The sequence below is a fragment of the Megalops cyprinoides genome, chromosome 17 (assembly GCF_013368585.1).
Source record: "Megalops cyprinoides isolate fMegCyp1 chromosome 17, fMegCyp1.pri, whole genome shotgun sequence".
NCBI classification, from domain to species: domain Eukaryota; kingdom Metazoa; phylum Chordata; class Actinopteri; order Elopiformes; family Megalopidae; genus Megalops; species Megalops cyprinoides.
The window spans coordinates 14,919,451-14,930,640 of record NC_050599.1 but is presented as its reverse complement, the minus strand read 5'-3'; positions in this window follow the sequence as shown (position 1 = coordinate 14,930,640).

The following is an 11,190-nucleotide window of genomic DNA, read 5'->3' as shown; positions in this document are numbered from 1 at the left end:
GAGTTACAAAGTTCTTGAACTGAATCACAGAACCTTGCACATATTTGAGGTTAATTTTGCACATAATTTATTTGCACGTTAGTTTTCCTTCCCCATTTTGTAAGATAATGTTTTTGCAGAACTAGTTTTTCATTTAACTGCTTCCCTCATTTTATAAGAAAATGTTTATGCAGAGCTAAAATGTTTGGTTTAACTTTGAAGAAAATGTGTTTGAGCTGATGCTTTAAGGTCTGTGAGAGTGAAACCCAGCTCTGGGAGGGGTATAAGCCTGTGTTCTCTGGAGTGGACTCACCCCGGTGTGTTAACCCACACGATCCCGATGTGGCAGAAGTACACGCACTCCTTGTCTTTGAGGTTCTCGCAGGAGCAGCGTTTCTCTCGGTGGGCTGGGCGGGCGACAACCTCTGCCTGCAAGGCTCTCTCTGATCCAGGATCAGTGCCACTGATGGAGAAAGCTGTAAGAGAAACACAGAGGTAATGCTGATCCTCTGACCACAAGAGCCACACACAAGTGCGTATTCAAGGACATAAATGTTTTCAGCATTTATAAATCAGCCCCATCTTTCATATGTTAAAGTAAGTTCCTGATTCACCATGATCTTTAAAGATCTGGTGGCACTTATCAAAAGAAGGTTTCCCTGTCTGCTTGAAGCATTATATGTTTGGTTTCTTGCTCTGGCCATCTAATAATCCCCTGTCTAACTCACTAAGGACATCCCTCACCCTTCTCCTGATGTGTGCTGAGAGTTCTGGTGCAAGTTGGCTACCATGGGTCACTCAGGTGAGTGCTACATGTTGATCTGGCTGTGCTAAGCTGCTAGATGAGTGAAAATGATTATTAGTAGTCGCACTAGTATCAGTATTAGTGGTCGTATTTTTATAATGTGCATTTGGTTCATCCAACTAACCACTTTCGCTAGGGCTTATTTTCATCTACTCATTGGCTTTAACTAAAATACAGCATTATGATTGATGCAAGATACAAGCTCTTGTAATTTCAGGCTCCAATTAATCGTATAGGTTTAGGGAATGGAGTTGATCAGTACCTGTATGTGATTACAGTATTCCAGTGTCCCAAACAGCATAATGAACAGTAGGGATGGAGGAGTCTAGATTCTACACGTATGGGAAAAATTAAATCCTTTTTCTACCTGTTTATTCTGTGAGAGTTTGGTATGCTGTTCACCCTGTTATGCACAGTGAGCATTTCCTCCTCTGCTTCACGCATGCCTCCTGCTCAAGGTTCGACCACTGTCTCCCACATTGCACTAATTCTCTGCCATTACATCACAGTCATCCCAGCCACTACCAGCACTGTCCTTACCTCCATCACAGCTGCTTCTCACTCTGAGAAAGAGACAGAGCATTCTTTGCAGGGCTCATTGTCTCTTTAACATGAGATGTTAGACTTGTCATTTTGTCATATCATACATTTGGTTCAGACTGCCTTGGTTTTGAAGGTAAAAATGGTCCCTTTTACAAGGTGATCTTACTTTCATCAAACCATAAACTTAAAGATTAAACTTAAAATGGATGCCTTATGTGTACGCTCTGATAAGAGTCTCAGACCATTAGTGGTAATGATTAAGCTTTGCCCTGGTCTTATTTGTACACTAATAGATAGGCACTAAACGCAAAGGAAAGCTCATCAGATGAAAAATGTAAAGAAATGAATTGTTAGAAAATTGATAAAATCCTTGATTCACACTCTGAATGTGAAATGAGGAGCAAAGTCCATGTTGAGCGTATTTTGCAGTGGAACTACAGAAACTCAACAGTGGCCAACCACATTTTATTCTCCTCGGCTTCCTGCTGTTCAAGTAGATGTCTGGTACAAAGCAAGCCACGAGTATAGCTTCCGCTAGTTCCCGTCTTATTCCTTAAATGAAAACAGATTTGTTCTGCATCGTCCTATACTCTGGCAGTATTCTGTTCAGACATCCTCCAGCCAGCGTAATGCAGTGTTTCTTTGGAAATAACTCCTTCAATAACAGGAAGGCTATCAGTTTTCATGACCCTTTGTTACATTTTGACAGCTCCTCTCCTCATTCTATACTCACACACTGTTCATGAACTTAGATCACAGTGATCTTAGTTACAAATTTGCTTTAAATTTCTGACATAGCAAATGTGGTGGAATGCACTAAATTAGGAGATCATAGAATATTTTTCTCCTTTCTCATTCTGAAATTCAAGGCAGCTGTGTTTCTGTTTTCCTTTAGACTGAGAGTACATGAAGGCAATGAACGATTATTTTGAAAATTATTAGGTTGACAAAAATGTATTGCACTGTAAGCACTTAGGATAAAGGGAGGCTGCCAAGCAATCTTTCACTTAGTAACATGCTTCAAAAAAAGTAAGAGCGTTCTGATCTCTCCTTTGGTAAATCAGCGGTTAATTGCAAAAGAGTGCAAGAGATTACCATTTAATGTACTCCCACCCCCTGAAAATGAAATGTTCTTCCCCATAAAGAAACAATTTATTTAAAGCTGTCGGCTTCTCTGTTTTATAAGATTACAATAGATATAAAAGGATAACGTGCAACAGCTAATCCCCTGGAGTCTGATAACAGTTCTTAAAATGAAAGAAAAGCAGTCCAATGTTATGGGAGCCCTGGCTCTCTAAAGGAAGAAACAGTCAAGAAATGACAAAATGGAACTATATGTCTGTTAACATCTCAGTCTGGATCCCTGGTGGACTTCAAGCTTGTGCTACAGTCATTGATATTGTACGTTGTATCTGATATTAACCCTGTCTAGCAGTGCATGTCATAATTGGTCTAAAACAGAACTTAAATTATAGAAGGAGTACCAAAGATTCAAAACTTACATCCTATATTGATAAGGTAAGTATAAGTAAACATAATTATAGCACAGTATGCATGATCTTACTCCTCACCATGCTCGGTGCCCTCATTAACAGAGCAGGATCAATTAATATCAAAGTAATCAAAACTTTTTTTAATTTCAAAAACTTCCTGATACCACCCTCCCTCATCTTTCTTGTTCACTCCTATACAGCAGAGCTTTTTCTCTTTCATCATCATAATAGCTTCAGGATGAAAATGTTTTCACCAATAACAGTGTGTCGATTGACGTTTGAAGTGAGCGTTTCCACTAGTGCTGAGCAGCATGGCGTAGCGTGTTCTGGTGTGCTCGCAAAGATACCCCCAAGATGCTGCCAGATCATGCTGTCTGAAGCGGTGGGGTGCCGGGGGTTTTGGTGGGGAACACGGGGGTGGTAACCGATGTTCTGTGGTCCATAAAAATGGATGCCGAGGAAGGATATGTTACCCACATGGGAAGTCATTATAAATAGACAGGGCCATAGACAGACAGACTACAAAATGCACCAATGTACCAATATGCAAAACCAATATGGCACGTACTCCTCAGTTTTAACAACAAATGCACACATTGACGACAGGTGGCACAGTAAGCTTTGAAAAACTGTTCTGTATATCGTAAATTGACTTCTGTTGCCTAAAAATGCTGACTTCAATTGACTAGGGAAGCAGGCCAAACATGTGAATTGCTGTGCCATATTCAGTTTTTCTCTTCAATTGAGATGCAGCACAGCTATTCTCTTAAATTAAAAAAAGATGCACACATATTCATCACATTTAATAAATATCATGTGTCTGGCTATTAAAATGATATACTGAGGGCAGATTCCTCATGGGTTGCTACAAGAAAAAAAAACAGCATCTTGTGATGCATCACAATTTCACATAATGTTAGAAAACCCTTTGTTTTCTTCTTCCAAGCTATAAGCCTGGTTAATGTTAATTGTGTCTATCACTCTTTTAACATGGATGAAAACAAAAGAACATACTTCAATCATGTTGAATGAATTACTTATTCATTTTACATTTGATTTTAATTTGCAAATATTTCCTTTCTACATCTCTAGCTCTTTTTCATTGTAATGCTGACAACATACAGATTTTGTTTATAAATAGTTTTGTGTAATTATAACTTTAGTAATTCAGTATTTATGTAATAAAAAGATTATGGGCCACACTATAGCTGGGTACCCCTTTAACATAGAATGTTAGGGGTTTATCTGTTAGACAAACAGGTAAAAACTGGCCATGCGTAACTCATTTCTGATGTCTTATACAGTATGTGTTCTGTGACAACAAATTTCTCTTCCTGTCTATCTGTTTTCTGCTTTTATTGCTCTCTTTATTGAATGGGGCATGGTCACACAAAATATCACACAGCTATGCTATTGTAAGCTAATTCCCTAGAAACACACATTGCAATTGGTTTATAAGCCCTTCTGAGGGCTTCTTGATTTCCAGAAGATTATAGATCAAAATCCAGAGACTTTAGTCAAATTGGTTGTTTCATGTTTGGATTTGCACAATCAAATCATGTGGGTAGGAGATTGTTATTATGTTGCACAAAGAATTGATTGTCCTTTGTGTTTGTAGGGTACAGTGTACATTTCAGCCATTGGTGGGGGCTGCACCCCCTGAAAGCTTTTGGACTGGTTTCCTTTGTGAACTGGTGCCTCAGGTCACAAAGTTAAATAGGCTCAGCATTTACACTGATGTTCTGAGAACAGGAGCACCCCATGGAACATGAATCACCTCCTTTGCTTAAGTGCACAGCTTTGATAATTTGTGCTCTCATTAGTTTGTGTAACTATTTGCAGTTTTTGAGGAAGGACAACTGTTAAAAGTATACAGACTTGTAACTTGACAGGTGAATAAATGATAATATTAATTAAATGAAGAATATTAAAGACAGTCTGGAAAGGCTATTTTCTCAGGATCCAACTCCCTCATCCACCTGTCGGGTTTTAAGACATTATCCACTTTTTTAGAATGAAAAAAAATGCTTTTGAAAAAAGGGAAAACATATAGTTTAAAAGTGTCACGGTGGACGCATTTAAACAGCGAGGATTTGGGGTTTCCCAGAGTAAGCATCTTGTTAGCATTACCATAACTGGGCGAGGGTCTCCTTACACCATGTGTCTTTTTTTTTTTTTGTAAAGACTCTTTGCAGATGTTTGGCAGTTGTTGCTGTAGCTCAGAGACGTTTAGCAGATATTATAGTGCGGTGGTCCGAGTTTAATGAATCCGCACTGCACATTGACTGCATTTATCAGTTTCATTTCTGCCTCAGTCTCTGTGCAAGCTCAATCTGATTTACTCTGCCAGGACATGTACTCCTGCAGGAATCGGATCTGCACAGTTTTCACATTGAATTGTTTTTTCTTTAAATTAGCAATAATACAATAAACTTGGCTTTCTGTCCAATAAAGATTGCTAATATATATTTTCCATTTTGTTTGATACTGTCTGTAATGAATGATAATATTTTCCATCAAATAACCAGTCAAAATAATTTTAAAATTCATGCTCTCATGCAACAACTTCACTTTCATCTAGGTGGAAATACTGTATAGTACAATTGAAAAGGTGACTAAAATTATGCTGACAAAAATAATTTGCATAAATTATTAAAGATACATAGTAGTCTAATGCCAGCATTTGCACAGTTTGAGTCGCAAAGGGAATTGGTATATGCCACACAAGCAATGTTTGACAAATTAAATTCAGAAGGGTTAGATATTCATATGACAAGAATGCAGTGCGATCTTCTTGCCCTGATATGACAAATCATATTACTAAATATATAAAGAAAATGAAAAGACATTGTTGATAAAATCACTGGAAAAACTGATAGTTTTCCCACGCTTTTGACCCTACAGTCTGATTAGATGTTACTTCCAAAGAAAGGCCTCATATAGGAAGAATTTAATTTAAAATGATTGCTGAACAAAGGCTATAATTCATTAACGCAAAACCACCATGGCCCAAAACAAGCAGAGATGAAGATATCAAGCAAATCATCCCCTTCCTCAGTTAAGGAAGAGAAAAACCTTTGATGTAGACTTTTTAGTGGAATTAAAGCACCTATCACATGAGCTTAAATACCTGTACATCACTCAAATTTCCCATACACCAGCGCACAGAAGAGCCATTGGCAAGATTGAGTACACAATAAAAATATTTATATCCTTTACCTCCTTGTTCCAAAATTAAAACCAATACGGTTGTCAAGAAATAGACGGTGGTGAGATCCATCGCTTTTTTTGGTTTTGTTTTTTTTTTCTGTTGAAAAAGTTCAAGGCAACATACAGATATTACTCGACCCGGGTCCAGAAATATGTCCTTAGGCTCGAGGCTGTTACATCCAGTAGCAGAGAGAAGAGTGTGGAAGTCTGTGGAGCATGTGCAGTCAGGCGGGGAGCTCATAGGCTGCTGTGTGATCAGTTGGTCTGCAGAAACCCAAGTCACAAAACCTCAGACACCTCTATCTGCACCACACCCTCCTCTGAGACTCTGTCACTCACAGAGTCCATCCCAGCATTCCCCCGGTGTGCAGGGAGGCCACGCGTGGAAAACAGGCACTGCGCCACGCGTGTGGGAAAGAAGGAAAAGGACGTCCAAGGACGTCTCTTTCAAGCTGTTCAGACCTGGCTGCAGTTGCCCTATCGGGGGGAGTCAAAAGTATGTTTTATGGCCTCATGTGATCCTTTGACCAGAGGTGTACTCGCCCTGTGAGCTGTTTTAGCAGGTACTAACACACTGATCTGAGCACAGTGGCGGTGTGAAGGAGGTGAAACGGATGTTGTTACAAAGGGCCTGGGGAATAGGAGGTTTTCAGGATTTCAAGATGTTCATGATAGAAAGCTAAACGTGAAACAGAGGGTTTTGAAGAGGGAAGAAAAAAAATGCCCATAGCAGGAAACCCCCTTTTTAAGATTCACTGGGAAATGGTCTCACTCTGTTTTTAACCCCAACCAAGGGAAGACCAGTGTGGTAAACCAGTATTTTAATTAAAACAGTAAAAAGTAAATTGAAACATTTTGGAGCATCTGTTTGCCAGATTTTCCACTTAATTGGTGAAGAGTTCCCAAATTGGTGAAGTTCTTTTGATTTCAAAATAGAAAACAAACAGCACTATGGCATTCCTGTCTTTTTAATGCCTAAGAATAATGCCTTATTGTGTGGAAAAATGTTGGTTTTTTGCCTCAACTATTCTTTATTTAAGCTGAAATATATCCAGTGAGAGATCAGAAAAAGATATAATTGTGCTAACTAAAATCTCTTCACAGTTTTTTAAATCAATATTTGAAGTGTATAGCCATAATGACACAAACAATATTATTTACTATTGCATACAATTGCAATAACTCGGTGTCATAATCCCCAAAATATTGCAAGAGTTTGCTCTGAATAGTCATAAATGAAACACAGAAGTATGGTGCCGGTACTTGTCCATAATACGAAAGTGGGTTGCTTCATTCCTTCACGCAGACTCACAGGAACAATCTCAGAATGTGTATGCTGGTGTATTCTAAGCTCTGCCACAGGCGTCCCATTTTCCCACCCTCAGTCACATTTAGCTTACTTTTAGACTTCTCATTAGTTGAGATTAGGCTTAGGCCTGCCTTCAGGAGAGATAATTAAAGGCTTCCAAAAACACAAAACAACATATCTGGTCACGCAGCCCCTGGCTACAGCAATTAGAAATTTGAGGTGAGGTTGGGGGGATGGGGGGGCAGCAAGTGGTAGGGGTTTGCTTAGGAGAAAAACATCAGAAGCATTTACACCAACCCCCCCCCTTGTCTAAGAGAAGGATTTAATTAACAGTAAATATCGCTGCTCTCATGGCAAGAGCTCCAGGAAGCTGAGTCAATATCTCATAAGCACATGAAGCAGAATGTTAAAAATATCTCAAGCCTAAACGTTTCTGTGAAGTAAATGAGGCTCCGGGGCTGTTGATGAAAGAGATGGCACAGCAAAATGCAGAGGCATTTCATTTATAATCTCCAAGGATCACAGCATTGTGTGCAGTTGTGCTCCAGAATTACACTTTGGCATCTTTGAAAAACTGTGCTGTAAACCTCATTTTAGAGAGATCCCGTAGTAAAGCTTTGAAAGAACACATTTTTGACAATTTTCAGTTATTTAAGCAGCACATACATTCTCTTTCCTACATCAAATGACAGTTGACCAAAAGTTTAAAATATGTTTTTGATTGAACCAATAAAATATAAAGGAGCATCTGATGCATTATCAAATGGAGAATTGACTGCAAACTGAATAGTACTAAATAAAAAGAAGGGGTTGTTGTCTTCTATTTGACATTGAGCAGACTTTTTTAATATGGCAGTAGAATCAGCAGATTTCAAACCTAATATTTAAATAATGGCAGACATATCAGATTTTTGTTTGTTTTCTTAGTATATTAAAGGGAGAGAATGAAATTTTTCACTGACCTTGGATGTGTGAATTTACCGGTGCAGTACTCATTTAGCCCAGGGCATGCTTTGTGTTGTCTACTAATAAAATTCAGTAGTAAAACAAACAAGAGAACCAGAGACACCTCGCTGGAAATGATAATTAGGGACCTTGAAGATGAAAGGTGCGGGAGGGCCAGTTCCTGATGGAGGAATGTGTCCGTGTAATTTAAAGGGCGATTTACTAAAACAGAGCTCCTGGCTTCCGAGGATGTTCTCACATTTCATGCTGGTCATCTGTTTCAATGCCAGACTGTAATCACTCCCATTGACTCGGGACAACAACGAGAACGATCCATACCCACAGGGTCTTTTTCGATGAACGCAGCATTACCCTACGGGGGAGGGGGGTAGATCGCTCACTCATATTCATTGCAGGAACAGAGGTGTTTTTTTGTTTCATGGGTGACTGCAGTCCAGTGTCAATACATTCACAGAAAAATAAATACACTAAAATTGATTAAAATCATTTATATTGTATCGTTGTTGTTTAACATGCTACTTAGCAGTCACATTATGTGTCTGAAATTTTTAAAAATGCAATGCATACAGTGTAAATTATGATGCCATGACTATATTTGTCAAAAGTATTCTTTAGACAATTTTTTATTATATGGTGACCTTTACTTAAGTTGTCAGCAGCATTCCACATTTCAGACTGACTCAGGGTGACATACAAATGAATCTACTTTGTAGATTCCCTTGGATTCACTTTGGATATTTATAGCGATGAAACACATGATTCGGGATTGTCATGAATAAGAAATGGACAAGTTCTCATATTTTCCAATCTCCGCATCTTCTAACCAATGCAGAAGTGAGTAAGAAGGATTTCAGTCCTGAAGTGTGACCCTCGCAATAGACCAAAAACAGGTGTGCAGTGATCATTTAACACATGGATAAAAACAGTATTTCAAATCAAATAGGATGACTTCATAAACAGAAAAGGACTGGATAATGATTAAAAGAGGAAATAAAATAAACAGTTCACTCCTCTCAGCCGACAGTTGATAAATAATGTCATCTACAAAGGGGAGACGTATGCTTTAAACAGGATGATTGGCACAGAGACAAAACCCACCACATCTGAAGTGCCAGAAACTGGAGAACACTGGCAATGAATCTGGTGGCTGAACACATAATAATCTTCCATGGATACGTGTATGATCATGGCCGCTTTTCAAAGAGGTCAAGTGAGTTCAATACGCAGCTTCAGAGCCTGGCTTCCCAAGCAGGGAGACAAAAGCACAGAATTCCTCCACAGAAATCATATTAAATAAAATCTGATGTAAGTTAACTTAATGTCACTGGTTATTCTGAAGAAGAAAGCACATTGTGGCTGGCTTATATTTAAGGACTTATTTGGACTTATTATCATAAGTATAACTTCTATACTCTGCTGGTGGTAACTTAGTACGTGTGTAACTTTACTTTATATCACAGAACAAAACTATGAATCAAGCTCTGGAAGAGTTTTTAAAAAATGGCTCAATATGTAGAAACTGTATTCAGTATTATATTAGTTGTCATATGATTTCTGACAGGATTTGCTAAGGTGGATAATTAGCTGCCAAAGGAATGGCATATTGGCCTGAATTTTACTTTCGATGAGGTTTTAACCAAAGCTTTAGAGTTTAACATCCAGGCACGCTGATTGTTAAACTCTCCAGACGGGTTTTCCCCAAGCGTGTCAACGCTGCATGGTACCTGTATCTCTGCCCCCTAGTGTTCACATCTGTCTCCTGCCTCCCTCCCTGCCTGTTGGCTCTTATGCAATTGTTACAGGCAGTAACTGACAATTAAATGACCACCAGAAGTATCGGCAGAAGAGTCCACAGAACAAACCAAACACTGTACAGCTTTTGTTGTAATTAACAGTCAGATGTTTAATATATGTTTCTTAGGTTCATCTAAGATGGTTAGAATACTAGATCACCTACACTTACAAGTGTCCCAGCATGCACTGCATTTTCCACATCTGGATTCAGAGTGGATTGCCATAAAGGTTATAAATATTGTCTATGAGTACTGAATATTAGACAGTTCCCATGAAAACAATATTTATTGTAATAAATATTTATTGTGAAATCCACATTTGTGGTGCCCAAAGGTAGATTTCCAATCAGTTCACACACAGAGATCACAATCATTCTTTTTACATTGAAATTATGAAACCAATACAAAAATTGAACAGTGAAAGTATATAAAAAATGCACAGTTTTAAATATGAGTCTCTCTTCATGTTATTCAATGGTATGTGAGGATGGATATTAAACTGTTATTTCAATTTAAAAATTACAGATTTTCCAAAAAATAAAATAGTTTTCACATGAAACATACACCATACTGCACAGGAACAAGTTATTGTCTAAGTTATAGACAGGTTTGCAAAAACATAAGAATTCATTCATCCATGAATATGTTAGGAATTATATTAGTGTAAAATATCATTTGAGTGATGAAATATCATAAATAAAACTTATCAATTTTTAAGAGCTTTTGACATAGGCACAAAAGGTAGAATATACTACCTTTGGCATGAGTGGCTGAAAAGTTGTATGGAAAGAAAGAAGTGACATTTTGCAGAGTAAAGAAAATAATTAAAAGAAACCAATCTTCACAAGTAATAACAGCTTTCATAAATCTGTATGCAAGCTCATTTTGATTAATGCAGCATTTTAAGTAGTCCTTCATATTTTAATCATCAGATCTTACTGTATTGCATATAACTGGACACTGAATAAGGCAAACACATGAAATCATTGCAATTTATTGCATGTTGTGAAATATGCATGATTAAATTCAAATTATTGAAAACATCATATAAAAACGAATATTGCAATGGTTTCATGTGCTGTCATCACTAAT